We start from the raw sequence: 23,318 nt of genomic DNA, 5'->3' as shown, positions 1-23,318 counted from the left end.
GAGACATGAGATGGGAGGGAAAGAGAGAGAAAAGGGAAATTGCATGGAAATGAAGGGAGACCCTCATTGCTATACAAAATTACATATAAGAGGTTGTGAGGGGAATGGGAAAATAAACAAGGAGAGAAATGAATTACAGTAGATGGGGTAGAGAGAGAAGATGGGAGAGGAGGGGAGGGGGGATAGTAGGGGATAGGAAAGGTAGCAGAATACAACAGTTACTAATAGGGCATTATGTAAAATTGTGGATGTGTAACCGACATGATTCTGCAATCTGCATTTGGGGTAAAATTGGGAGTTCATAACCCACTTCAATCTAATGTATGAAACATGATATGTCAAGAGCTTTGTAATGTTGTGAACAACCAATAAAAAATAATAATAATAATAAAAAAAAGTTGGCATGCAACTTGTTAAACTGCTTTTTAAAATCTGTTTTGACCACTTATCCATTAGACTAGTGTTGTTAATCATGTATTTGTGAGAAAGTTTGTAAGGATCCTATTTTTTCCCATGCCTTTACAAATATTCTTGGGTTTTCTTGCTACTACTTCTTCCTTTCTTCCATTTATCCTAAATTATATCTTCTGTAACTTTGTATCTGAAAATTCTATTACTAGCATGTATAATTGTATGTTATTTGTGGTTACATGGAACACTCTTATTAATGTTGTAGTAACAGTAAATAATCAATAATAATAGCAGCTTTCAAACACTGAGTGCCTACCAAGTAGTAAATACATTATATACATAATCTCATTTAATTTTCATTATAATCCAATGAGATATCCTCATTTTATAGATAAAGAAGCAGGCTGAAACCTATTTATCAATTTGCCCAAGGATATGCACATAGTTAACAAAAGGAAAGCAAGTCATATTTCAAAGCCCACATTCTTTTTTCCCTTATTTTTATTAGTGCATTATAGTTGTGCATAATGATGGAATCAATTGTCACATATTCATACATGTACATGATATAACCACATAATTTGGCCAATATCATTCCCCAGTTTTTCCTCCTTCCCTCTCTTTGGTCCCTTTCCTCTACTGACCTCCCTTTTATTTTCACAAGATCTCTCCACACTTTTCTTTTCCTTCTTCCTCAATAGCTTACAAATATGAAAGAAAATATGCAACCCTTGACCTGCTGAGTTTGCAAATAACTGTACTGCCCAACCTTGGGGTTAAGTGTAAAGTTGACGTGTTTTCTTTGGGAAATGTTCTTTGTTGTTTTAAGAAAGAAAATCTCCATATCATGTTATTTATTTGTTTACTTATTTACATTTAAAAAATTGAGACATAATATTTGTTCATCTTTATGGGTACATTATCGTACAATACATGTATATAATGCATAATAATCAAATCAGGATAATACACATTTCTATTTATTTAAATTTTACCATACCAATGTATTAAAGGCTTTAACTTTTTAAAAAAGACTTTTTAGTTTTATCAAATATTTATAAGGAACTTCTTCCATCTCCCTTGCCTACTCTAGCTAGCTCCTTGGGCCTCTTGTAATCTGGGAGTTCCACCTCTAGCCTCCAGGGGGCACTGTTTCTCCTTTAACATTGTGACTTGAGCATTTGACTCAATTCCCTTGAATACTAATGAGACCCAGAAAAATATTTTAAAACTTTACAAAGTGCTTCAGACCAATAGATAAAAAATGACTGCAGGGAGTAATATACAACTAGATAATTTGGTTCACTGAATGCAGTACAGACAGTACAGTGCTTGACACTAAAAGGGTTCTTCCCTACTATAAACACAAAACACAAATCACTTTTTCCTACCTTGCGTAATATTCTCAAGCAAGCCCAATTCTTCCAAAACCAAGATTGGTAAGGTTAGTTCCACAGAAGGACCTCCTTCTAAATTCTGGTTTTCAGTCTCAATACCTGCCTTTTCTTTAGATGATGGGCACTAAGCATTCTAGCCCTCTTCTGCTATTGTTTGGGTGTGATTTGTTTCCCAAAGGTTTGTATGTTGGAAGTATGGTCCCCAGTGTGGCAGTGTTGAGGTGGTAAAAAATTTTAAGGGTAGTCCTGATGAAAAGTGACTAGGTCATGGGGGTTCTACTTTCACAAATGGATTAATGCTGATCTTAAAGAGTGTATTGGGTCTCTGGGAAGGGGATTAGTTCCCAAGAAAGAAGTTGTTATAAAAGAGCAAGCCTGAGCTGGGCATGATGATACACACCTGTAATCACAGCTATTTAGGAGACTGAGGCAGGAGAATCACAAATTCAAGGCCAGCCTGCACAATTTAGTGAGACCCTATCTAAAAAAAAAAAAAAAAAAGGAAATCTTAAACCTTCTAGCCTCACTTGCTTTTAGTTACTTGCTTTTAGTTAACTTTGAAAACATTAATTTTGGAGGTCACACGGCTGAGTGATCTGTTATTAGTCTCCCACTAGCTTTGCTGTATAAAACCTCTGACATGAGGATTATGATAATAACGGTTGCCTAGGATACTTTCCAGGGACTTGAAGGCCATTTTTTTGGAGAAGGGAAGCAAGGGTACTGGGGATTGAACTCAGAGGCATTTGACCATTGAGCCGCATCCCTAGCCCTATTTTGTAATTTATTTAGAGACAGGGTCTCACTGAATTGCTTAGCGCCTCGCTGATGCTGAGGCTGTCTATGTACTCTTGATCCTTATTTCTTAGCCTCCCGAGCAGCCCCAGCTGGGATTGCAGGCATGTGCCACCACACCTGGCTTGAGGGCCATTTAAAAAAAATCAAAACCACTTTACTTGGGCCTGAGCAAGTGTCTGATGAGTGACCTTTTGACATCAAGAAGGTAAAAACGCCACTCTCAGCTGGGCACAGTGGCACAGTAAACTAAGCCTATTCTCTATAAACCCAACAGTTCAGGAGGCTGAGGCAGAAGGATCACAAGTTCAAAGCTAGCCTCAGCAACTTATCAAGGCCCTAAGCAACTTAGTGAGACCCTGTCTTGAAATAAAAAATGCAAAAGAGCTGGGGATATTGTTCATTGGATAAGCACCTCTGGGCTCAATCCCTGGTACCAAAACAAAACAAAACACTCTCAGATCATGATCATGCCACCAGTTTTGAGTATCAGGAGAAGCCATGAAGTTTGATTATGCATGATTACTTCACCTCCAATTACATATCCCCACACCTTATATATCCTTTCTTATTTATCCCATAAATATCCCCAAACCCTATCATCAAGGAGGCAGATTTGAGATTTGTGTCTTCCCCTCCACATTCTGCTGCTTTGAGAATAAACACTTTTGCAAAACTCGTTATCTCAGTGATTAGCAAATAATGTGGCTGGCAAAACTGCTATGGTTCAGTAACGATGTCCTCTTTTAGTATCCATGAAACAGTAACTCATTATGTCAAAATGCAAGACCTTGGGGCTGGGGATGTAGCTCGGTTAACCTAGTGTCTGGAGGATAAAATATAATCACAGACCTGATATTTTGACTCAACAAGACAACCTCATCAGAATTGTGTACAATTCTGTGAGGCTAGCATTCACACAAGAGAGCTACATACATATTATTAATTTTATTTAATAAACATCTGTGTACCAGTTATTATTCTAAGAGTTTATGCATATAAACTCAAGTTAATTATGAGATAGGAACCATTAAAATTTCCCATTTTGCAGGTATTAGAGAAGAAGAAGCACAAAGATGTTAAGTAACTTGCCCCTAAGTCATGCAGTTCATAAGCATCAGAGCCCTGTTATTCAAAAAGAAACAAATACCAACAACCAGCTACAGAATCTTTGACCCAATACATTATTCTGTGTTAAGGGAAGGGATGGGGCAGAGAGCAGATGAGGGACATGATGAAATAGTTAATTTCTTACACTTGAGAGATCATCAGTTTTGAGCTTTTCATTCTTAACATCATAATGTTTCAGTCCTTGTTTTTTTTTTTTTTCTAAAAGACAAACTCATCTGTCAAAAGGGTAAATGCTTTGATTTGGTGTGCTTCATTTAGCTCATTAGTGTTTAATTGAGAAAATTGGTATATAAGATAACACTTTACCACTGAGCTATGTTCCCAGACCCCTGAAAAAATTGGTATCTATATAGGATTATGTACGTAAAAATGCTTTGTCCACACAAAAACCTGCATGAGAATGTTTGTAGCAACTTTATTCATAACTGCTAAAACTTGGAAGTAACCACAATGTCCTTACAATAGGTGAAAGGATAAATAAACGGGTATATCCTGATAATGGAATATTTTTCAGCTCTAAAAAAATGAATTATCAAGCCATGAAAAGATTGGGGGAGGACTGAAAAGTATATTACTGAGTGAAATAAGAGTCGATCTGAAAAGGTCACGTACTGTATGAAGCCAACTACATGACACTCTAGAAAAGGCAAATCTATATCAACAGCAAAAAGATCCAGGGTCGAGCAGAGAGAAAGATGAGTAGGTGGAACTCAGAGAATTTTTAGGATAGTGAGACTATTCCCTGCAATACCATAGGGTGCCTACAATGTCATTATACCTTTGTCCAAACCATAGAATGAACAAGACAAAGAGTGAGCCACAATGTAAAATATGAGCTTTGGGTGATAATGTTTCAATGTAGGGTTCATCAATTTTAACAAATGTCCCACTGTGGTGCAGGCATTGTAATGGGGGAGATTATGCACAGAGGGGCAAGGAGTATATGGGACTCCTTTTTAACCTTCTCAATTTTGCTGTGAACCTAAAACTGCTTTAAAAATAATAAAATTTATTTTTAAAAATACTTTGAAAACTGCAGTGTATTATTTATTTATTTACTTTTGCAGTACTGGGGATTGAACCCAGGTGCACTTGCCCACTAAGTTCCATCTCCAGCAAAAAAAAAAAAAAAAAAAAAAAAAAAAAAAAAAAAAAAAAAAAAATTGAGACAGGATTGCTAAATTGCTCAGGCTGGCCTTGAGCTTGTGATCCTCCTAAACTGCAGTTCACTTTAAAATATGGCATGATGTCCTCTCCAAAGGGCTTGTGTAGCTCTGCCTCTGTGACCTTGTTTGTTGCAGCCCAAGTAGCGCTTCTGTTGGCTTGTCTCCCTGCTCAATTCTGCAGCTTTCCTAAGATGATGTCCCATGTTACTGGCATTTCTCAGTCTTGGGGATCTCCACTGCAGATGCAGCTTCCTCCTCACATCTCCACACTTTGACTTTTCAGGGGGTACCCACAGGGACTCCAAACCTGCTGCACTTTGCCTGGCCTCCCAGGCCTTCCTTTGAAATCTTGGTGGAAGCCTCCATGAACCCCTAACTGCATCATCCTGCATTCCTGCAGAACCAGCACCTTCTGATTGACACCAAGGTCTGCTGCCATCTAGAGGAGTAGCCAAGCCTTTAGGAACCCTTGCTGCAGCAGCCTCTGAATGTTCTGGTGTCTGAGCATGTTGAAAAAACTTACTAGGCGCCCTTGTGCAAGGAGGGTGCCCCACTAGTCTCTTCTCAAGAGAATTTTCATTTATATTCCCTTGACCTTGAGATGGGTGTAGTTTTGCCAGTTTTGCCAGCTCCTGAGATCCCTCAAGCCATCTTTCTTATTGTCTCTAGGCAAAGTCTTTAGCAAAGTCTTTAACAACAGCAACTTCCTTAGCCCTAGTTTTACTTTAGCTTTCAAGTCTAGTTTTCCAAATCTTTCTGCTCTACTTTCTGCTCCTGATTATCACAATAAATTTGGTTAAAAACTGCCAGCAATACCCAGGCCACTTTCCTGTGGTATTCTCAGGGTATTCCTGTCTAGGAATTTCTTCTGCCAAATTAAGAAGTCCATCACTTTAAAAATAAGCCTTGCAGAAAGACTCATGACACGGGCAAAATGCAGACAATTTCTCAGCCAGAACATAACACAAATGGTCTCCACTCCAGTTACCGGTAGTGTCCTTTTTTCCTCTAACCCTCTTGAGCTCTGTCTTCACTGTCCATGGTCCTAATGTCATGTTGTTTTTTTTTTTTTTTGAGTTCCCTCCAGGATCGGCCATTAAACCTCTGCTTACAACAATCTAAAACATTTCCAGCTTGCACTGCTAAACATCTCAAATTCCTATGACCAATTCTAAAATGCTCAAAAAATTTATGAACTACATGGTCAGGTTAGTCATAGCAATAATAGCAATAACCCCACTTCTCAGTACCAATTTCTGTTTTAGTCAGCTTTTTTGTTGCTGTGACTAAAAGATCTGACCAGAACAATTTTAGGAGGAAAAGTTTATTTGAGGGCTCATGGTTTCAGAGGTCTCAATCCACAGACAGTAGGCTCCATTCCTCAGGGCTCCAGTTGAGGCTGAACATCACGGTAGAGGGAAGTGACTCACATGAAGATCAGAAAGCAGAGTGAGAGTCTCCACTTGCCAGATATATACGTATATACACCAAAGCCATGCCCCCAATGCCCTCCTCCAACCACACACTACCACTTCAGTTACTACTCAGTTAATCCCTATCAGGGGATTAATTCACTGATTAAGTTAAGACTCTCGAAACCCAGTCATTTCTTCTCTGAACCTTTTTGCATTGTCTCACATGTGAGTTAATATTTATATTAAATAGTTTTAAAACTATTTAATATAAATATTAAAATATAAATATAAAATAAATATATTTAATATGGTAAATATATTAAACATATTAAATATATTTATACTTATATAAATTAAATATATTAAATATATTTAATATAATATTATTTTATATAATATATTTAATATTAAATATAATATATTTAATATATTAAATATATTCTTATATAAATATGAATATATTTAATATAAAAATATAAATATATTTAATATGGTATTAAATATATACAATATATTTAATATTAAATATATACAAATATATACAGATTAAATATATACAAATCTTATATCTGTGTATAAATATATACAAATATTAAATATATACAAATCTTAATGTAGTTTTCTTTTTTTGATAGTGCACCATTTTGAATAAATATTTTTTTCAAAGTCTTATGCCATTGCTTTCAACTGCACAGATAATATGTTAATGTTTTTGCAAATATATAAAATAGGATTCATGCTATTGTTTTCTATTAAAATTATTAGTATAATCTTGTTATTAATTATTACTTATATAAATATGACAGATTAGTATATCTGTCAATGAAGATTTTCTCCAAAACTGCTTACACATTAGTAATGACGAAAGGAAAAAATACCAGGTGGCTTAGTATGTTTAGAGTTGCTCTAATTATTGGTTAGACAGGTGTCTTTGAAAAGATTCTGTGGAGAAGTTCAGTCACTTCCCTTCTCTTGGATGCTTCAATGCCCAGAATAAACCTCCCCTGTCCTTAGAGTAAACTACCTTCTCCACTCAAGGAGCTCAAACAAATCTAACCCAGGGACTGGGGATGTAGCCAAGTGCCTAGTGTGCATACAGCCCTGGGCTTGATCCTCAGCATCCCACAAAACAAGGGGGTGTTAAAATCTAGTACAATCTTACCACACCTTCTCTTTTAGCACCACTACCAGAGTATTTTCTGGGTCACTATTGGTGCCTATGGTTTATACTAGTGGCCTCAAATTGGCAGATTTACTTGATAAATATGCTTCATTTGGCCTGCACACTGTTCTAAGAAAATATAATTTCTAGTATCTCGAAATTATGCTGTTTCACACAAATATATATATATATTCCAAGCTTCCCCTGCCCCATTCAGTATTAGGAATTAAACCCAGGGCCTTGCATAAGCTGGGCAAGCACTCTACCACTGAGCCACATCCCCAGCCCTTTCAATTTTATTTTGAGACAGGCCCTCGATATGTTGTCAAGGCTTGCCATGAACTCGTGATCCTCCTTTCCCAAACTCCCAAATATTATGGATATGCACCACCATTGGCAGTAAAATTGACTTTCTATATAATACCACTTCTATAATTTATTTTTTATAATTGTTCTTGACATTATCATCATGATATCATCATCAAAAAGGCATAATGGGTTAAGCTACTGCATTCCAAAAACATTTCTATTGCTTGGAGGATAATCTTACAATATGATAAATTAAATTATTGCAATTTGTTATATAAAAGAAAAAAAATGAAAAATTTGGTTAGTCAGCATGATTTCCAAAACTGGAAAAACAAATTATAAAAGGCACTTTTCACATGCCTACATTTGCCTACATCTTCTGAAGGGTTCCTGATATATCTACCTGTACATGTCTTTGAACCCCATATCTTGCACATGCTAGGCAATTGCTCTACCACTGAGCTACAATTCAGGCCTATTTATACATACCAATATCAAATTTGTTTTCTGTTTGCTGCTGTAACAAATAACCACAAACTTGGAGGCTTAAAACAACAGAAATTTAATTATCTTACAGTTCTGCAGAGTAGAAGTTTGGCATGGGTTGTCAACTGGGCTAAAATCAAGATGTTGGATGAATGGCTCAGTCATAGAGTATGACAAGATGTTGTGTTCCTTTTTTAGGAGTGAATTAACTTCTTGCCTTTTCAAACTTCTACAGGCCATTCACATTCCTTCACTTGTGGCCCATTCTATACCTTCTAAACCTTATTATATGTTTCATAAATGATATTACGTATTGTTTGAGGGTAGTGACCATTTTCCATAGTCACAGTCTATATGTTGTTTTCTTTCTTCCCTCCTTCCCTCCCTCCCTTCCTTCCTTCTTTCCTTCTTTCTTCTTTTTGTAGCGCAGGGGATTTAACTCAGGATCTCATGCATGCTAGGCAAATACTCTATGATTGAGCTACTCATCTCTTTGAATCTTGTACTATCTTCCTATTTTCTTTTGAGGAACCTTATGGTTACATTGGACCCACCAGTGATATTCTCTGTTAAGATCAATGGATAAGCAACATTAATTCCATCTACAACCCTAATTCTTTGCCATATAATGTGACCTATTCACAGGGCCTGGGGACTAGATTGTAAACCACTTGGGAAGCCATCAATTCTGCCTATATAATGAGTATTTATTTTATATATATATATGCATTATATATAATTTAAATTATATACATTTTATGTATATATAATATATTTTATGATATATATGTAATTTAAAATTTTACCATGCATGAGTTTAACTGACTTACTCCTCACAACAACCCTATAAAATAAAATCTACTTTTACAATAAGAAAACTGAGGGTGCGTCACAGAATAGCCTCGGACACCCAGGCAGACCCTGACGTGTCGGGGAGGAGCCGGGTGCGGAGGTGCGTGGAGTGGAGCTCAGGGCTTCGGAGGCGAGCAGAGCTGAGCTGCTGGGCGGGCCTGGCCAGGCCAGCGGTGCAGAGACGTCGGTCGAGCGGCGGCGAACATGCGCTGTTGACATTTTGGAGGCTTTCTTGATCATGGATGGTGAAGATATACCAGATTTTTCAAGTTTAAAGGAGGAAACTGCTTATTGGAAGGAACTTTCCTTGAAGTATAAACAAAGCTTCCAGGAAGCTCGCGATGAGCTAGTTGAATTCCAGGAGGGAAGCAGAGAATTAGAAGCAGAGTTGGAGGCACAATTAGTACAGGCTGAACAAAGAAACAGAGACCTGCAAGCTGATAACCAAAGACTGAAATATGAAGCGGAGGCGTTAAAGGAAAAACTAGAACATCAGTATGCACAGAGCTACAAGCAGGTCTCAGTCTAATGGTTTAGGTCAGACCCGGGCCAATAAAGAGCAGTTGCATAAATATGTGAGAGAGCTGGAACAGGCCAATGATGACCTGGAGCGAGCAAAGAGGGCGACAATAGTTAGTTTCACTGGAAGACTTTGAACAAAGGCTAAATCAGGCCATTGAAAGAAATGCATTTTTAGAAAGTGAACTCGATGAAAAGGAATCCTTGTTGGTTTCTGTACAGAGGTTAAAGGATGAAGCAAGAGACTTAGGGCAAGAACTAGCAGTTCGGGAGAGACAACAGGAAGTGACCCGAAAGTCAGCTCCCAGTTCTCCCACGTTGGACTGTGAGAAGATGGATTCTGCTGTCCAGGCTTCACTCTCTTTGCCAGCTACTCCTGTGGGCAAAGGAACAGAAAATAGTTTTCCTTCACCAAAAGCTATACCAAATGGTTTTGGAACCAGTCCACTAACTCCTTCTGCTAGGATATCAGCACTAAACATCGTGGGGATCTCTAAAGGAAAGTAGGGGCTTTAGAATCCAAATTAGCAGCTTGCAGGAATTTTGGAAAGGACCAAGCATCACGAAAATCCTATATTTCAGGGAATGTGAACTGTGGAGTGATGAATAGCAATGGCACAAAGTTCTCTCCATCAGGGCACACGTCTTTCTTTGACAAAGGGGCAGTGAACGGCTTTGACCCAGCTCCTCCTCCTCCTGGTCTGGGCTCTTCGCGCCCCTCTTCAGCTCCGGGTATGCTGCCTCTCAGTGTGAGTGCCCGGCCTCCAGGTGGGGGCTCCTGCCCTCCTCCAACAGCCCAGGACACCCACGCCTCACCCCTTGGTGCCTGGCTCCAGCCCTGTACCCTTCCATCTGCCTCCCCATGGCTGGCAGAGGGCAGGCTGCATGCAGTGGCGGCTGCTGGGCCCTGCCCAGCCCCAGGACTCTGCGCGACATCAATACTGGCTATTTTTTCTTCTCGCCATAGTGCCATTGGTTTCACATGATTGCACTTTTGTGGGTCATAAGGTGATACATACGTGTATTACTTGGTTACTGGATGCAGAAGTATCATTCATCACACCTGCCTCATAGCCCCCACTCTGCTGTACTGATAGGATTTAGTTGTGGTTAGGACATTGCAGATCTTCTAGAAGTTTTTCCCCAAATCAGGTTTACATTTGCCCTCTCCTGAGCTCCCACCCATGCATCTTCAGTGCTCATGATCATGTGTCCCCAAACTTCATCCCCACAGTTTGAACTGTTTCTGGCAGAGTCAGGAAGGTCACTGAATTAGGGAAACATTGTCTATACCTTCTGATTTTATGTAAGCAGTTACCATTCCATAGGCTTGCCTCCAAAGCAGCAAGATGCCCTCTGAGTGGCAGGTGGCAGGAACCTCCAGGCCTGGGCACTCACAGGGCTGAGCTTCCACGCTGCTGCGTTGTCCATGTGCCTCAGAGGTGGGTGGCAACTTCCTCACCAGCTTTCTGGTCCTTCAGTTAAATGCCATCTTCAGAACATTTTTGTTTTATCCTCTGAGGGTCCGTCCAGTTGCATTGGGAAGGATTGAGTGGCCTGATTCTGGGGGCTGGCTGGTGCCAGCTCCTGGTGGCAGACTGACCAAAAGTGGTTGTCCCTGTGCAACCTTTGGTTACTCTCATGCTGCATTTACTGTTTACATTTGTTTTATTGTACATAGGTTTGTAAACATTATTGCCTAAGATATTTGTATATAACTTGGGCTTTGTAGCTTTTATTTATTCAGAACTCATATGGCATGTTAATGACTTATGATGGTGTCCTTCTCTGGGGCAGCTGTATAGGATCATCATGTGGCTAAAAAAAAAGAAAAAAAGAAAAAAAAAAGAAAATACTTCCCCTCAAAAAAAAATCTTTTAATGTGGAAACAATAAATTTCACAGAAAAAAAATAAAACTGAGGATAGGGAAGTTAGGAAACATGTTTGGGTCTAGTGTTGGAAGTAACAAAGTGAGATTCAAGCCCAGGGATGTTTTCCTTTAAAATCATATCCTTTGTCACTAGGTTATATTAAAATTTATTCAAATTATATTTTTCTTTTTGTTTTCCAACAAAATGAGTGTTATTGTGAAAATTAGATTATTTTGTGGGAGGGATAACTCCAAGAGTATGTATCAATTAAAATTTAAATAAGCATATTGTTTCTATTAGCAATAAAACTGCTTTAATGTGCTGCTTATATGATAACAGATTTTTGGAAACTAATTTTCGCTTTTCATACCATAACCAGAGTTTCTGAACTGTCAGCACTGCTTTTCTTTTAAAAGTTAAACTGGTTTACATTCTCCTAAGGCTCTGAGCTTTGACTTTGCTTCTTTGCAAAGTTTAAAAGTAAAAAAGACCCCAGATATCATGTGGTCCAGTGTTGCCTTGAATACCTCAAATCACCACTTTTTCATTGCTATTTAGGGAGAAGTGTAGGATTCCATTTTAGGCATATACAGAATTTTCATTTCTAGAGCTTAGTTTTCAACAGTGTGTTGTTCTACTTGCTTTTCATATTATGGTTCTTCAGTGCAAATAAGTAACAATGAAATGTAACTTCTCTTGGTCAAAGATTGAAATTACAAATAATGAGATAAAATATGAAAGAGGTGACTGCAGCCAAACAGAATGCCTATAAAACTTTGCAATGATATAGTACTAGCCTGGAAGAAACAGCATAAGATAGAAATATTTTGGTAGTTAGAAATGCCATGTGCTGAGGAATACATTCAACAGTGAAAATGGTCCACATAGCATGAGGAAAAATTAAGGTGCTTTTCTCAGTTTTCATTCACTCATGTTATACATATCCAGACATAAAATCCCCTAGAAAGCACTGTGCATCTTTGTACCTTGCCCTGTCTCAACATACTGCTTTGCAAAGGAAATGTTTATTGAACCAGTAATGTTTGTATTCACATGATTGTCATAAAAGCACCTTGAAGATATCCAGAAGAGAAAATAAGTCATAATGGTTCATTTAAGCTACATAAAAACTAAGTGGGTGTTCAAATGACCAGATTCAAATTCAAATCCAAATCTACAGTGGATGGCTAGCTATTTAAGGGCCCGGAAAAGCCGGGCATGGGCACACCTGTAATTCCAGCTACTCAGGAGGCTGAGGCAAGAAGACTGAGTTTCAGCCCAGCCTGGGCAACTTAGCAAGACCCCTGCTTCAAAAACTATTTAAATAAATAAAATAAAATATTTATTTAAATAAATAAAATAATGGAGTCAGAAATACATGATACTCTGGAGTTGATTTTGGGAATAGTTCCTTATTATATGTTTCATAAATTATATTAAAGTGATTATATTTTTAATTTCTACCTCTCTGGACCTAGTGTGGTTCGTAGCACACACAAAATATTCAATAAACAATTACTGAATGAAGAAGGAAGAGAACAAAAGTGATTTGTATTCTTAGACAACATTATTTCTGAATATATACTCTTTTTTTAAAAAATGTAGTGCTGGGAATTGAACCCAGGGCCTTATGCATGCAAAGCAAGCACTCTACCAACTGAGCTATATCCCCAACCATGAATATATACTTTTATCCTTAAAAATATTTTAGCAAGCCAAGTGTTGTGGCATGTGCCTATCATCTTAGCTACTCAGGCTGAGGAGTAGAATCAGTCCATGAGCCCAGTTGTTTAAGGCACACCCACATATAAATCACAAATTCATAACCTCTTACACTATTATTTTTACACATAATAAAACACAAATTTCAAAATTTTAAATGTAAAATAATATATTTAAAATAATTTAATGGTATTTGATTAATAACAAAAAGTCTTTTTGCTTTCATCTGATGCTTTATTATTTGGTAGTTCATTCCTTTTTAAAATCTTGGTTTGACACGGTGATACAGTGATTTGAAGATTTAGTTCTAAATTTAGTTATTCTAATACTTCATTTTCATAGCTGTCATAGCTGAAAAAGATATTTTAAAAAGACATTTAGATTTAAATGGAAGAAATGCATTGTCTTCAGCTATATCTATTAAAGTACTCATTTTCTTTTTCAGTCCCATCAACCAGTTCCACAAAGATTTTTGTTGAAGTTTGACTAGTAAATTTCCATTTTCTCAGCTACCATTGGTAATTCTTGCAAAGGAAAGGCATTGCATTTTACCATTTCAACAGACATGTTTAAGACCCACTGAGTCAGGCACTGTAGGGAATGCCTGTAATTCCAGCTACTAGAGAGGCTTAGGTAGGAGGATCACAAGTTGGGAGACCAGCTCAGGCAACTTAGCAAGACCTTATCTCAAAATTTTAAAAAAGGGCTGGAGATATGGCTCAGGGATAGAGGATCCTTGAAGGATCTACTGAAATTCATTATTTGGAAAATCTTTAAATAAGTATAAAATTATGTTTCCAAGTTTATTGTACACCAAGTTTAGCATGTCTTTTGTTCTCTCTCTCTCTCTCTCTCTCTCTCTCTCTCTCTCTTTCTCTCTCTCTCTCTCTCTCTCTCTCTCTCTCTCTCACACACACACACACACACACACACACCACAATTTTTTTCCAATAAAAATAACACAGTGTTGGACATACGAAACATTCTGTCAAAAGTTCTTTCAAAACACAAATACACTTGAAGGAGAGAGGGAGTTGCTCTTGCTTGTTGCTAAAACTTTACATTAAAAGAAAACTCTGTGCGTGTATGTGTGTGTGTGTGTGTGTGTGTGTGTGTGTGTGTGTGAGAGAGAGAGAGAGAGAGAGAGAAAGAGATATTATCCTATTGTAGCACATATAGAAGATATTGTACACATTCCACACAGCCACAATTCTTTTTTTTCCAAATATTTTTAATACATGGTTGAATCCACAAATGTGGAACCCAAAGATATGCAGGGTCAACTGAATTTAGAAACTCACTTCATCTTCAGAACAATCCCAATCAATAGACACTGTTATTTTCTCTTTCTTTAAAAATGAGAAAACTGAACCCAGAGATGTTAAGTGATTTGCCCAGGATTACACTTGGTGAGACCCCGTATCAAAAACTATTTAAATAAAATAAAGGCCTGAGAAGTGGAGTCAGAGAAAGTGGCAGAGAAGTATATAGTTCTGTGTGCCATCATATAGCTGGTAATGGCAGAAGTATGGTCACAATCCAGGCAATGTAGATCTAGGATATATGCTTTTAGCCACAAGTATATTAGATGCTTTTCTGGAAGAAAGAGTTTTCACAACCACATTCTAGTTCAGTAGATAGGTATTTTACAGACTGTATTGAAAAGATTTGTGTTTACAAAATTAACCACATCAATGACTGTCTATACTATAAAACTCCAGTAGACTGATTGTGTATAAAGGCGTCCTGATCAACTCCGTCAAGTTGTGGAAGGTCCATCTTTCTCAGGTGACCTTATGCAGCACAGGTTCAACATAACTGAGAAAGGACTGGTACAGGATGAGCATGCCAGTGTTAACATGTATGTTAAATAACGAAGCTTCAATTCTGTCTTATTTTTTTAGGTAAAATGAATAGATATAACAATATTTTCTTTCTGAACTATAGTCAATTAGATACGCATCTTTCATTTTTTATGTCATTTGCTTCAGCAAATATGAAGAAATTTAAAGTTACCCAGCAGAAATAGGGTTTCAATAAAATAGGTGTAGAGAATTTGATAAGATAATCAAAACAGCTCCTTAAATATAATTTGAGAAATAAAAGGGGTTGAGGTCACAGTTTAAAAAGCTGATAATGGTGAACTGTAATTTCAAATGTAACAATAATAGGTTGAATTATAAGAGCATGCATTGAAGAGAGAATGCTCACATTATATTAAGGAAACATCCAATCATTTGTAGATATATATGTCTCATTCTAGACACTCATCTAAAATCTACATAGGGATGTGGAGAATTTTGGGAAAAATCACATGGGTCATGAAACATAAAAGATATGAGAAAAAGTTAAAAGCATTGGGGTTATTTATCCTAGAAAGCCTAAAAGAATGTGAGTCTTCCGATATATGAAGAGTTATAATCCCTAAGGGTCTACTTAAGTCTTTGACATTTCTGGTTGAGCCAGACACAGATTCCTTACAGAATTAACTGAGGAAATAACAGCAATGCATCTCTTTAAGCCAGAGGCTATTAAGCCCTTGCTTTTGAAATGGATTCAATTACTAATTGCATATAATTGACAGTAAATAACTGAGTCATCAAATTAAGAGTATTTAAGAAAGACTATTATTTCCTACCGATAAGCAACTAAAATAATAGTTACCTTCAAAGTCCACCTAGCACATTTGAGCTCAAAGTCCTACTAAGATTCTCTGAACATAGAAACTGCTGACAGGACTTATGTAAATAAGTTATTGTCTGCTATTAACAGATATGGTTTATGTACATAATAACTATCCAACAAGATGGAAGAGGGAGAAAAAGGATGATTTTTATTTTATTTTGATACTTAGAATACATTAAGAGATAATGAGATTTTCCCTAGTAGGGAAGTATAATAGTTTTCCTTTACATTCCTTTTTTTTTTTTTTTTTTTTTTTTTTTTGGTGCTGGGGAGTGAACCCAGGGCCTTGTGCAATAGTTTTCCTTTAGATAAGAATTGATTGTCTTGGGATAATTTCTCTTTATTAGAAAACACACTTGAACTTCAGGCATTCAGTTCAGGTTTTGAGTTTGAACTTAGTTGATTTGGCCCAAGAAATGCTGTTGAGCTTTGGGTCTTCCACCTGCATCCTCCAAACTTCAAATGAGCACTCATAGAACCATTTTCCCAATCAAAGAAACAAGTTAATTCTGCTCTGTGCTAAGGAGGTATTAACTGGTCTTGATTTATTAATCAGCTTTAGTTCTCATGAGTGTCTGAGTTTTCCTAACTATACTTGGCTTGCTTTGTGTTTTATTAAGTTGTTTTGCTCAGAAAATTCAATAAATTAGTCATTTTTGTTTTCCCATATTCTTACTCATTTTTACAGCAGGCTTTTCTTTTAAATTATATTGAAGCCAATTCATGATTAGGATTATGTCCTAAAGTACCTTCCCTATAAAAATGGTTTCCTTTTATTTGAGGTTGTGGGATGCTGCAATTGGTGTATCAACTGATAAACATAGCTGGAAACTATAGCAACAACTCATGATGTCTGACCCACTTAAGTAGGCAAGTCTGTAATAGGTTGAAGGAAAAGATGCTCTAAAAGCAAATAATATGACTCAAAAACATCTTTGATTTTGTAACCATGTCACTGGTTATTATTAACTCTCCAGACTGAACATTTTATGTGCTATAAAACAAATGTTCTCATGAATATTGGCCCTTACTTCTTTAACCAGTTGTAACTGTAACTGCCATTTATTCCATTTTTCTTCTAATAAAAGTGATCTTACTTGCATTTGTTTGCCCCTAACCTCTTCTAAGGTTACAAAAAAAAAAACCCTACAAATAATAGAGGGCATTATTATGACATAAAAATAATAATGCCTTCATATCAAGCACTGCTTTAGAGAAAATAATTTCCATTTTGCATAGTGGAAGATGAAAACCAAGTGCTCATTTCATTGGATATATTATCTAAAAAATTAAATTACCTTGTCAAGAAGTTAGTTGCTTTTTTTTAATGTTTGGGTCAACAATTTATATCATTGTCAGTTTAACTGTTCTCAAATTCTGTATGTATCTTAGTATTTCTTTTATGACTGTTTTTCCTGTTAGTGTTAGGACTTCTATATTAAAACAAAATAAAAAAAACTTTTAAAATTTGATTATTTTATATGACTACAAATGAAATAATATTGGCATTTTTATATCTGTTTCAGAGCTAATGATGATAACAATTGTCTTAGTCTGTCTTCTGCTGCTATAACACCAGAGAATGGATACTTTTAATTGAACAGAAATTTATTTGGCTTACAGTTCTATAGGCTGGGAAGTCCAAGAGTATGGCACTAGCATATGGTGAGGACCTTCATATTACATCATCCCATGGCAGAGGTGGAAGGGCAAGAGATGGTGAAACTCACTTTTATATCAAATCCACGTTCCCAAAATTAACCTTCTCAATTGTTAATGGCACTAATCCACTCATGAGGGCACAGGCCGTATGATCTAATCACCTCTCAACCTTGTTGCATCCATAATTATTTTTCCAATGAATAAACTTGAAAAACACTTTTTTTCTTCCAATACTAGGGATTGAACTTCTACCAATAAGCTACATCCCCCACCTTTCTTTTTTCTTTTTTCTTTTTTTCTTTCTTTCTTTTTTCTTTTTTTGTATTTTTAATTTTGACAGGGTCTTGCCAAACTGCCAAGGCAGGCCTTGAACTAGTAATTCTCCTTCCTCAGCCTCCCAAATTTTTGGAATTACAATTATGCCCCACTGAAAAACACTTTCAAACCATAGCAATCAATTGATGTTATGTTCTAGGCATTTTACCAAGTTCATTTGATCCTCATTGGCAATTTCAAGATATAAGCACTATTATCTCTGTTTTGAGGAAGAATAAACTCTATTATATCCTCATGTTACTAATGAGACCAATGCTCAGAGAGGTGAAATGATTTGCCCACAGCAGAAAGAAGAAAAGCCAGAAGTTAAACCTGAGTCTGTTCCATTTTAATGCTCGTTCCATAATCTCTACTCCACAAATGTTGGGACCCACACTGTGACTGAAAAAACCTAAAAAACAAAACCCAACTTTCCTATTTTAAAATGCATTTACATGAAACTTTTCACAAAAGCATAAACATCATCTGGATATTTAGCTGAACATTTAACTCTTCTTTTACAGTTGAAACTTAAATTGGAAAACTAAGTGAATCCCTCTAATCCCAGCTACTCAGGAGGATTACAAATTACAGGCCAGCCTTGAGCAACATAGCAAGACCCCCATCTCATTGGCTGGGAGAGGGGGCAACTTAAATGGGAAATGATAGAAAATGGGCATATAATCTATATCTTTATAAGTGAATATGATTAAAGTAATCAGCATGAAAATGGACCCTTAAAATTAATTTTAGGGGCTAAAGGTGTTGATCACTAATAGAGCACTGGCCTATCATGTGTTCATGTGTGAGGTTCTGGACTCCATCCCAGGCCGGGTGGGAACTAACTGAAAAAAACCTCAGTGGTCTGTGAATATATTTACTTCCCCTAGTTTTTTGAGAAATCAAGCTATTACATTGCAAGTCTCAAATTATAAAAGCAAAATACATATCTCTTGTCAATTGAAAGTAGTTCATCCCTTTTTGTATATTAAAATGTTTGTGTGTTGTGGTAGGTAGGGTGTGTGTGTGTGTGTGTGTGTGTGTGTGTGTGTGTGTCTGTGTCCTTCACAGCAGGAAGACAAATTAAACCTGGAAATGTTGTAATAGTTCCCAAATGTTTGTTTAAAAAAAAAAAGGCAAAATGTGGTGATAGCTAGGGATTTGTCTTTTTTAAAGTGAGAATGATGTCATTCTACTTGATGTTTATTGACACAGAACTTCCTTTTGTCTGGGAAAATTTTCAGACTGTGAATATGGCTTTAATTAAGAGATCATTTGTTGGTTTTGTTAAAAGGAAAGAACTTGTCTGTGTTTTATTGTGTGGATTTCTTTGTGTGTGGACCACAGTGAAAAAGATTTAAAGGACCATTGGCAATGTGTAGGTTTGCATCTATTCTTACATTCATATCCGAATGCCACTGTAAACCTTTGTTTAGAAAGTTCTGTAAGACTATTATGTTTCAAAATATAAAAAATATTTTAGTGGGCTGGAATTGTTGGCTCAGTGGTAGAGCGCTTGCCTGGCATGTGTGAGGCTGTGGATTCAATCCTCTGCACCACATATAAACAAACAAACAAAAAAATTAATTTTTTAAAAAAGATCCATTGACAACTAAAAAAAATTTTGGTTTACAATCCATTTTTTTTAAGAAGAGAAAGTCATACAGTGGTATGGGCAGTAAAAATGAATATTCATGGTAAGAATATTACTTGTGGGGCTAAATCTTTGTGTATCATTTTAAAACATAAGGAAATGACCCCTGAATTTAAAGAAGTCTCACAGGAATCTCAGTTCCTCTAATTACCTTTGGCAGTTTTACTTGTTCACAGATTGTGGCAAATTTTCTGGAATCCTCTAATCTGAAATATAGATCATTGCTTCAAATTTTGAAGCGTGGGGCTGGGGTTGTGGCTCAGCAGTAGAGCACTCGCCTAGCATGTGTGAGGCACTGGGTTCGACCCTCAGCACCACATAAAAATAAAATAAAGGTATGTGTCCACCTATAACTAAAAAATAAATATTAAAAAATCTGAAGTGTGACATGAATATGGGAATCTTTAAATAGTTGTTCAGATCTATTTTAAATGATAATGTATAAAATCTAAACTAGAGTGGTGTTGTGGGACCAAAAACGACGACAAGAACAAAATCAAATCCACTCTACTTCAAAATCTTAAACCACTTTATCCACAACTATTCACATTCTGTACCTCTTTATCTTATCTGGAGAAAAGAGATAAATGGAGAGCTCTAAAATGCGGCTTCTGCAGTCAAAGGATAAAAGTAACAAGCTGTTAAGCGTGCCCTCAGTTGACTTGGACATTAACAAGAATTTTTTATTTAAGTTAATAGGTGTAAAAAGAGGCACATAAAGAATATTTCTCTGTACACAGGATCTGCCAATTTGTGGAAGCTCTGGCCTATCTATAAATACAAAGGCCAAAATTCTGCTGATGGGGAAAAAAAAGGTAGAAAACTTCAAATAAGGTTAAATAAAGCATGGTTGTTCTCCTAAAGTATCTGGATACTTATTTCACTTATCTGAGTCTACAAAGCCACATGGCCCCCATTCCGTTCGTGGGGTGTCTCGTCCCCTCTGGTGAGGGTCAAGCAGCTTTACTCCCTACACAAACCAAGGTCATTTTCACGCCTTGGCCCTTCGCTGTGGCCCACGCGGCTCTCGTTTCCCAGGGCAGCGGTCACTATCTGATGGGCAGCGGGAAAGCACAAAAGGTCTGCGCCCGCAGAAGGATCCACCGGTGTCCTGTTGAACTTTGCACACCGCGTGACTGGGGCAGACCGCGCACGGTGGCCCGGCCCTTCGCTCGGGTCCTCGGGGGAAGAGAGGAGGCTGGTTTCCGCGGCCGGGGCGGCGGGCCTGAGCGGGGCTGCGCAGCCTGCAGCCCCTGCCGGACGCGGGCCGCCTCCCGCTCGCCGTTCCCGGTTGTTCGCGCCCCGGACTTGGAGCTGGAGCCTTCCCCGGCGCGCTGCCGGCTGCCCTCGCCGCCCCACGGGAGGAGCCCCCCGGCCGCCGTGACGCGTCAAGGAGGAAACGCCAGCGCCCGGCGGCCCTGCCGGGAAGGAGGAAGCGCGAGCGCGCTTGACTCGGCGCCCGCGGCGCCGGGAGGCAGCACCGCGGAGCCGGGTAGGTGCCGGGCCGGCGGGAGGGTCCGCGCGGTCCGGGCCGTGGTCGGAGCCCCTACGCGGGAGGAGACGGGGCGGGGCGAGGGCTGCCCGGGGCCCCGACTGCTGTAGCTCCTGGACCAAACGTGACTTTCCCGGGTTCCCCCGGGGATCTCCGAGAAGGTCTGCAGGGAAAAAGCAATACCCCCGCCCAGCCCCCAGACTCAGTTTGTGGTCTTTTGTTTCTTCGAGGTGAATTCGGATTGTGCTTTGACATTCCTAAACGCCCGAGGGGTGTCGGTGGGAGGACAGTTACCCCGGGCGCAGCCCCTAGCCTAGAGGATCGGGCAAAGAGGGGGGGACAGAAGTCCCCACGCGAGGAGGAAGTGGGTGCGGGTCACCTGCGAGGCTCGGGGTTGCGGGTGGCCGCGGAAGGGGTGCACTGGAGGAGTCCTTTACCTGTTGTCAGCTGAGCTGTTAAGGCGAGACTTCAAGGCGCTGCTGTTCTTTGAAGTTCTCAGCGACTTGAACCCTTTGGTCTCTTTCCAAGTCAGTCTGTGTTAATTCTCTCAGTTTTAGCACTGGTATGTACCATCCAGAGGCATTTTTTAGTGATGGTTACTAACAGAAACGAGAGCATAAACGTAACATAGAGAAGAGAAAGGATTCATCTCTTGGAACTTCAGTTCTCAATTTTGCACGGGTATTTCTGAACCATGAGTAGAATTTCAGTCCGGCACAACAGGCTCTACAGGGTGTATTTGAGATTAAAGAATGAATACATAGCACTACAATTTCAAAATCTTTGTCGGGGTGAAAATAGACTGTTGTGTAGTTTGATTCTCTCTCCCTTCTCACTAGGTTGAGTATTCACCCAACCCATGGGGAAGTGCCGTCTTTATGTGCCTCTTAGCTCTTCCTGCGTAAGGGGCTCTAAAGTGCTTTATAAATATTAACTCAAATTCTTAATTCAAGATTTTAAATTATAGCGGTTCTAATTATGAAGGGACTGTGCATACTTTAGTTCCCCGATGTCATAGCAAGAGCTGGAAACAGAGGGATGTTTCAGGCATATTTTAGCGCTGGGTGTGCCTTCTGGCCCCCTTGGCCACCACTCCCATAAGACAAGCTGCCACCCCTGCATTCGCTGGGGAAGCGAGTCTGTAGCTCCAGGGAATAAGACCTGTTGCAAGCAGGTCTCACCAGATCCCAAGCGGCTTCTGTAAAATAGTCTTGGCATTTTACCTTGGAGACCATTAGCTAACTGGAGAAACCAGAACTTCCCCCTTTTTTCAACTGCCACTGCATGGAGCCTCATTTTGTTTTTTGTTTCCTAATCTGTTTGACAATTCCTAGGACATGGCTTTAGGTGCCAGAATCAGATTGGATGATAAAATAACATTTTGGTTTATACACATTGATGTAAATTATGTTTCCTAATTTTACTGACCCTTGCTGTTGGTAACACTGAGTTGGTGGGTCAGCCTAGTAGATGTTCATTTTGTCATTTGTAGATATATATAGGATGCTTTTTTCAGAATAAAATAACCTCTTCAAAGAGCACTTTGGCCTGATGGTCAAATTGATTGAGATCTGAAATGGGGACTAAAAAATATAGATATGTTTTTTTTTCATTATAATGATTACAAATGTAATCAAAACCCATACATCTCTTTCTTCTGGTCTCCCTCCTAGTGCCCTGGTGTGTGTGTGTGTGTGTGTGTGTATGTGTGTGTGTGTGTTTGTGTGTCTGTCTGTCTGTCTCTCTCTCTCAAATATTTAAATTTCCAGGGAGGTGATTAAATGAGACCATAAACCTTATTTAATGGAATTATAAAGTACTTCTTGAAGCAGGAAGACTAACTTTCCTCTGATATAATTTATGGCACAACAGATGTTAGTAGCTACTCATGCATTCAATTCAGCCAAGACACCTAACCCTTTTATAGTTTACAGAGTGCCTTCAGACATACTCAGATGTCATCAGAAACCTTGTGAGGTTGGTAGCCATTTTTTATTCTCATTTGTACAAGTGAAGAAACTGAAGCTGAGAAATGTTAACATGATGTAGCCCTGATTACACAGCTGGTGAGAGGCAGCACTTGACTAGAGTAGGCATGTGGACAGAGCCTGGCACGTGTAGGCCTGTAATAAACATTCCTTGGAATGAATGACTCCAAACGGCTGCAGATATCTTGTGCTTTCAAAACACACCTCTCATAATTGATTTATGCCAAAGAGATTTCTAGGCCTAATCTAGTGCTTTTCTTTTATCAAATAGCATCTGGTACAAAT

The 23,318-nt window shown here is 38.3% G+C and overlaps 1 protein-coding gene and 1 pseudogene across 6 annotated transcripts in view; both read left to right on the top strand.

Annotated features, from left to right (window-relative positions):
• Positions 1–9,177: 9,177 nt before the first annotated feature.
• Positions 9,178–11,479, top strand: LOC308633138 (nuclear distribution protein nudE-like 1; annotated as a pseudogene). Its single transcript has one exon. The product of its transcript is annotated as a nuclear distribution protein nudE-like 1 (transcript).
• An 8,729-nt stretch (positions 11,480–20,208) lies between these two features.
• The window catches only part of SGK3 (serum/glucocorticoid regulated kinase family member 3), a 127,387-nt gene continuing 124,277 nt past the window's right edge, over positions 20,209–23,318 (top strand). For 2 of the 5 annotated variants that reach the window (XM_081266530.1, XM_081266532.1), the window contains exon 1: positions 20,211–21,045. The gene's annotated coding sequence lies outside the window, so the exon portion shown is untranslated. Of the gene's footprint in view, positions 21,046–23,318 lie in introns of all 5 variants that reach the window. The other 3 variants (XM_081266531.1, XM_081266539.1, XM_081266538.1) reach the window with 3 other exon arrangements.

Source organism: Spermophilus citellus (assembly GCF_964194105.1).
Source record: "Spermophilus citellus genome assembly, chromosome: 14".
Taxonomy (NCBI): domain Eukaryota; kingdom Metazoa; phylum Chordata; class Mammalia; order Rodentia; family Sciuridae; genus Spermophilus; species Spermophilus citellus.
The sequence above is the reverse complement of the archived record's forward strand: the minus strand, read 5'-3'. Positions and strand labels throughout refer to the sequence as shown.